Here is a 7,991-nt window from a genome sequence, read left to right as displayed (position 1 = left end):
GTGTGTGTGTGTGTGTGTGTGTGTGTGTGTGTGTGTGTGTGTGTGTGTGTGTGTGTGTGTGTGTGTGTGTGTGTGTGTGTGCCAATAATCGTCAAATTCCCGATAGTTCTGGCTGGCAATAACAACACCGCGTATCAACTACCAATCGATCAATTAACGAGAAGAATGGAAAGTCCGTAAAACCTAAGAGCGGTCGTTATCGAGATAAGCGCGAGCGCTTCCACTCTTCAACGTCCTCGCACGCGTGGTCACACTGGGTCGGTCATAATCCTTTTAGGCTGGCCACAGCCCTTAAGTTCTTAAAACATTTTCTGTACAGCATGGGGCTTAACGACTTAACTGCTCTGAGGGGCAATCTGTAAAGTGCCTTGCAAGAGCCGGAACGAAGCACCTCTTTTAAGCCATTAACGAAGCAGCTCGACGCCGCGATCGAACGAAGACTGATCAAAATGGGCCGGTCACTGCCTCGAGGACGATACAATAATGAGCGCATCTTTTATCGCAAATATGCACGAGATTTGTCCAATAACTTCGATTTGTGTCTAAACACGTTCCATTCCAAACATCTCGGAGTATTCAGACTCGAAGCAAAAAGAAGTTAGAGACAATAAGTCGATATGTATGTATATTGATGTTTCACAATATCGATAAAGATAAAATATTGCAATGCTGTAAGAAACATAAATCATATTTAGTTCTTTTTATATCATAAAGAATAATTGTGGAAATTTTTTCTAATTTATTGTAAATTTAACAAGCGTAATAATGTCTGTAAGTTATATCCTATATATATATATTCTCACTGTATATCACCACAATAAATTTTTAGAATTAAGGCAGTAATTTTTAATTTCAACTGTTAAATGTAAAAAAAGACAGTGTCAGTTTATGGAAACGACGATTTTGCTGAAATATCTGAATAGTATTTAAAAATTTAGTTAGACAAAGATCTAAAAATAATTTTGTTGAGTCATCAAAATGATTATTATTATGTAAGCACTTAAATGTGCTTGCTAAAGTTAGAACTTTTTGTAGCATCATCATGTTAGAATTTTCTTGCAATTATTTTGATAGCCCAACAAAATTATTTTTAGATCTGTATCTAGCTAAATTTTTAAATACTTCAACAAAATCATTCTTTCTGTGTAAGTTATATTTAAAAACTGTTACCTTTTTGCATAGACATATATGGTATAAAAGATATATAGATATATAGTTTTCACATTGCACAATTTATCAAAAATCATTCTTTTCTGCACATTTATAAGTTAGAAAATAATAAATATTTTAGTACCATGCAAATGTAAGTGACACAAATGTGTTAATATTTGCCATACATTGAAAGGAAAGTATTTAGTACTTGTGACCTATAATTGCATGATAAAATAATTATGGTTATAAAGGCTTCATAATTTTATAATTATTAATGCTAATATTAATAAGAATTACATTTACAATTCTATTATAACATACATTTTTTGACTCTAATTGGGATTATTCTCAATATTAAAATTAATACGATTTTTAAAAAACGACTTATTTGAAAGACACTAAGATGATAAACACATCAAATAATTTAGATGGTAATTACAATAATATAAAAACTCATCGCAGTATGTAAAATTTCCATTATGGTATTGATCATTAATAATTAAGTATATCAACGTGAGAAATTAGAATATGCCGAAAAATTTGGATGAGAACTTGAATGTGTAGATACATTACAGCGTTGTGATGAATAGCGGTTATCTTAAAATGATCTTAAAAACGCAATCGCAAAGGTTCGGAATTGCACTCTCAAACTGACAGATGATCAATTATAAATATTGTTTAGAAACATAATTTAGAAAAAATAATATAAAATAGTGTGCTAAATTGAATGATAAATCTAAAGACATTATTTGACTTATCTAAAGACATTTGTCATATACACAAGTTTTTATTTATGTAACCGTTTTATCTTTAGACTTACAATTTTTATTTTATTTATGTAATTAAAATATCATTTTTAAAATTTTGATCATGAGTTGAGGAAATTATTTTAACTTGCTACTTACATTTAATTTACCATATTATTTTATACTATTTTTTCTGAATTATGTTTCTAGACAATATTCATAATTGAATCATCTGTCAGTTTAAGAATGCAATTCCGAGCTTTTATGATTGCGTTTTTAAGATCATTTTATAAGATAGCCATTGGACCATACGCTGTAATGTTCACACATTCAAGTTTTTATCCGAATTTTTCAGCATCTAATTTCTCACGTTGATATACTTAACAACGCTCGATACTATCCATAATGGAAATTTTACATATACTGCGATGAATTTTTATATTATTATAATTACCGTCTAAATTTTTATTATTCGTGTTTATCATGTTAGTGTCTTTCAAATAAGTCGTTGTTTTTTTAAAATTATATTAGTTTCAACATTGAGAATGACTCAATTAAGGTCGAAATTGTTATATGTTATAATAAATTTTTGCTTCATAATAACACAGCATTAAGACCTTGTGGACATGTAGCCCTGTACTTATTATTAATTTTATAAATTATTTGAGCCTTTTTCTTATATTATTATTTACAATTCTGTCAAAAAAATATATACTTGGTACCAAAAATAACTTAAAATAAATTACAGTTAAATTACAGTGATTATAATAATTTTTTTCTCTTAATGCATAATGAGATATTCTTGTTGAGGATTCTACAGAACATTTGCTACATCCTTTTCTTCTTTTCATCACCAATATTAAAATTACAAGAAAACTAAAACTAAAACATTTATGCTTACGAAAAGGACAATTTTGCTGAAGTATCTAAAAGTATCAAAAAATTAGTAGACATCTGACAATATTATTGCGTTAAACTATCAAAATAATTAGATCAACTCATGTAAGGTCAACTCAAATATAATAAACAATACTATAAAAATGTTGACGTTCTGGTAACCAGTTTGAACATCTTATAAATAGAACATCCTATAATAGTTCAACAAAATGATTTTATACGTACATTATTGAAAAATGAGTCTATAAGAAAACATAATAACGTTATGGTTCAACTTTTCCGCTTCGATTATTCTTATAGCAAGATCATTTAATATAATAGCTAACAACCGAAGTAATTATCTGCGAAATATATTCAAATACGTAATGATTTAATCAAAATATTCGGATCGAGTAACGCTTTGCAGCGGTATATTTGGGATCAAATGCACACGGGGAAACGGCCGGCTCGATAATCCGGCGAGACTTTCGAAAATTCTCATAACGTTACCGAACTCTCATATCGAGACTACTCCTACAACTATCTATACAACGTATACTTGTAAGTGAGCCTGGTGCATACCAGTAATCTCGCTCAGATTTCCCAAGAGCGAATTAACTTTGCTGTCTTTTAAGAACAAATTAGCGTGAATTTTTTATTATATTTTGGCCAACAACATTATACATCAAGGTAAATGTCATTTCGACAGTGATCTGAAAGTCACTTATATAGATGGTTTTTTTCAGTTAGAGATAAAAGAACAAGCTAATAATGGAAAAAGATATTTCTTACATTTCTATATTATAAATACAAAACATTTAATGGAAGTACATCCTATAAATACAATTTATAGGAGGATCAATAAGGCTATTTCTGATCCCTCCCAATTTCCATTAAATATTTTTTTTTGCATTACATAATCATTAGGAATGTCAAAAATAATCATTATTAGATGAAAAAAATATCGATTCATCAAACAGTAATTAATATTAATCTAACTAAGTATAATCATCAAAAAAGTTTAAAAGTTAAATCGTAGTGTTTAACAGGTTTAAAAAACTCAAAAATAAGACATCTAATTAAAAAATAAAATAAAAAGTAAAAAAATTAAAAAGAGATTGAAATTTTTACAATGATTATAACTTAGACGCGATATAAAGGTTTAAGTTTGTAAACAATTATAATAATTGCTATTTGTTATGGATACTTATATATCAAGAATAATCAAAAATTAATTTTTTTCACTATATAAACTATATTTATTTTCACCTTGTGATAGTCTAAAATGACATTAATGTGATGACAGAGCAGTATAACGAAAAAAATAATAGTTTAGTTATTAATTATTAAAGAACTTAGATGCCATGTGGTAGGTGCATCTAGACAGTGATATATTTAGATTTTTAGACTAATAATTAATTATGGCTTTATATCGAAATTCTTTTGCCGCCTATAGTTATGTTTAACGTTCCTAACAATCATACAATATATAATAAAAAAATTGTTTAATTGTTAAAATTAAGAGGGAGCACAAAACAAATTTATTAATTTTCCTTCTCACATTTATGAAAGTATTATTTATAAATTTAATACATATCTTATTGAAATCAAAATTTTTGAAATTATATAAATAAATAATTTTTGAGCATCATGTGCTATTGGTAACACTATATTTTAGTCTCTGACAAAATATAACTAGATGAATAAATAAATAGAATGAATTTTTCATCGATGCAACTTTAATTTATCAATAATATTCTATAACAATACGTAATTTAATTTCTCCATTGAACGCGGAAATAACTGATGTGTCATAATTTATTACGTTCTCATTTATTATTAAGTATAGCCTTGTAATTACATTATCTTATATTCGATTACTTTTGCATTAAATGTTACGATTAGAAACGATTAATATATATATTGAAAAAATAATTTTATTGAAGTATCTGAAAACTTAGCTATATTCAAAAAAAAAATCTTGCAATTATATGACGAAAATAATATCTAAATACGAAAAATTAGCTAAAATGGATAAACTATCAAATACTGCGATGTTATATAATGTTATATAATGTTTTGCACCTAATCAATATAAATGACAGAGATAGAATTTATCTGCACCATTTGTCGAATTTAGCAAGAAAATCTCTCTATGACATCCAATCAAAATAATAAAATATAAAAATGACTATATTCATATTATGACTACTATTCGTTTTAATGATTCCTATTTGATTATAAGACCTACATTTTCTTATATACAATTGTTAGAATATTACTGCTAGAAATTCTACATACGACAGATAATTTTCTATCAAATATAAAAGATTACGATTTTAATTGTTATTAGAGTTCTAACTAGAGTAGCAAAATATTACCCTGAATGAATAGATATGTATCTATAAAAATAATTTTGTTGAATTATTAAAATAATTATATAGGACACTTAAACTAATTAATTGTAACTAATTGCTTGAGTTTACATAATGAATTTTGATAGTTATTCAATTTAAAACAAAACTATTTTCAGATCTGTATCTAACTAAATTTTTAGATTTTTCAGCAAAATTGTTCTTTTTATACAGTTGTGAAAGCACACGATATAATCGATGTGTTAATCTTTTCAGAACAGTAAAATCTAAAATAATATTGAGAGATCTCATCGTACTCTATAATTATATATTATTTACTAACTGATAACTGAAGGCGTCAATTCAACTTGTTTGCACTTCCGCGTGCAAATTTATTACTTGTTAAGGAAATGAGCATAATAAGACACAAATTATTTGATAAAAACTTGGTTAAGAGAAAGCCATCTAGCAACGAGTCCCGAGAAAACATGAATATATTTGGCAACGATCAATACCAATATAACTGTACGATTATAACACGTTACACAATACGCAAGCTCTAAAAATCTACGAATCCATATGTAGAACACGTCGGTTTACAATTGCGAACAAACTTCCTCAAGTACATTTGCAGTTTTCTTTTTCATTGTAGTTTTCTTTTCGGATGCACATTGCGTGAGAATATTAAAGTTTTACACGTAATGTACGTAATAGTTATCTGTATTGCTGTTTGAATAATCAAAACTCTATTTTAAATAAAAATTATCATGTATGGATTACATAATTTTCATGTTCAATAATACGAGATGCATTTTCGTAAAGCTACTGTTCATTCAGGAGTAACTCTTATCGAATTTATTTCAATTACTCGTATACTTTTACATTTTCTTATTTCCATAAAACTAATTGAAAAAAGTTTATTTAGCAGTTGATTCATCCTTCAATGATAAGCATTAACCACTTTTTAAGTCTGCAAATAATTAGAAGTAACGAGATTCTAATTAAACTTTTGTAAAATATAAAATTTGATTTTTTTTTGTTTATTTAGCTATTTTAAAATTAATTTCAAATAACTATTATATCAACTTGTTTAATCTTTATTATAATTTAATTTTGTTACGTTTAAACAAAATAGAGATCAGATACTCGCGCGCAGATATGTAATACAAAAATTAAAACAAGAATAAACTGTACTTTAAATAAACCACTGCTAAAATGTCTGTTAAATACCATATTCGAATAGAATTACATCTTGCATGTCACGTTTCAGTATTCTACTAAGCATATCACTAACTTTTGACATTAAATACATAAAATATACAAACGGTTGCTGACATACATATGCATACATTATTTCGTGCTAAAAATATGGCTCACTGTAGACACATAAGAGAAAGTCCGATCTGAGGAAGAAAATACAATGCGAGAGAGTTACATGAAAAAAGAAATATATATGTGAAATAAAGAAGCAATAAGTGTGCACGATAAAAAAACAAAATAAAATGCATGTAAAAGATTATCTGTCTACTTCTGTATTCAAGACGATGTAACAAAAACAATCATTCCAAATCGTGCAGCTGCAGTAAGGTAGATCTAATCTCGCCGACGATCGAAGATAAATTCTTAAAACGACAGGGTGATATTAACAAGGTGTTAAGGAATGCCTCCCCGTATGTGTTCAGCTTCTAATAAGAGTTTAAAAGTGTTTCGCTCCAGCCACGCATACCCCATCTAAACATGAGTTACTTCGGAACTCAATCACGCGACGCGTAGACGCGGCTAATGATTTCTGGGCGTTTTGTAACACGACACGGAGCCTATATTGTGCCAAAGTATTTATCTTGAAAGCACCAGCACGCTTGACCGCCACTAATATCCCACTAATCCACTTTGCACAATCTTCCCTCATACATAATCGCAGGCACTCCGCCCATAGATCATAAACACTTCCGTGCGGCTTGCACGTTCCCCGCGCCTAACCCGCCAGCCGTTTGCGGTCTCGTCCAGGAGATCATTTAAAACGTGCTATTATAATCGACCATTTAAAACGTGCTATTAACCTTCACGTTGCACGTTTCAAAACGCGAATAGATTTATTTCCAAGCGTATTAATATTTACGTGCACGAGATAGAAATCTTAAAGATAGAAAAGCCTTCACAAATACGACTGAATTTAAATAATTCCATTCTATATAATACGATAATTTAAATTTAATGGCAATATAATGCAATGTTTAAGGTATTAAAACCATTTAAAAAATATCTAACTTTTTGGGAGATATAGTAAATAGCAAAAAGTAAAAGCAAATTTAAAGTGAATTAAATAATCTTTATATTATCGCTTCTCCCTCATTTTAACCAATGCAAACAATTTTATAATGACGCTTTCGTTCTAGCTTACAATACTTTAACAGCGTATATCAGCGATTAATTTAAACTAAAATTTTTAACACGAAAATCTAATTATAAATTATTCTTAGTTTTCAAGTAACGAATTAAAATTAAAATTAATCAATAGTATAGCATAAAGTTTGTGTGCTCGTAATTACAGCTACTAATATTGAGATTTTTATAATTTTTATAATTTCAATACCATCAAGTAATATCATCAAGTAATATTAATTGATTTTTATTGCTCAACTGATTTTTTGTCTTCTGGTTTCTCACAAACATTATTGAAATAAAGTTATTAATAAATAGATGAATATCAAATATTGAAAATAAACTACATTATAAGTATAAACACAATAAATAATTCAATAAATAAATAATTCAATCAATAAATAATTATTAGTAACTCTTTTATTAATTAAATTAGTTGAATATGCTGTATTCAATATATTATATATATATATATATATGT

This window comes from Atta colombica, unplaced genomic scaffold (assembly GCF_001594045.1).
Source record: "Atta colombica isolate Treedump-2 unplaced genomic scaffold, Acol1.0 scaffold39, whole genome shotgun sequence".
NCBI lineage: Eukaryota > Metazoa > Arthropoda > Insecta > Hymenoptera > Formicidae > Atta > Atta colombica.
Note: the sequence above shows the minus strand (reverse complement) of the source record.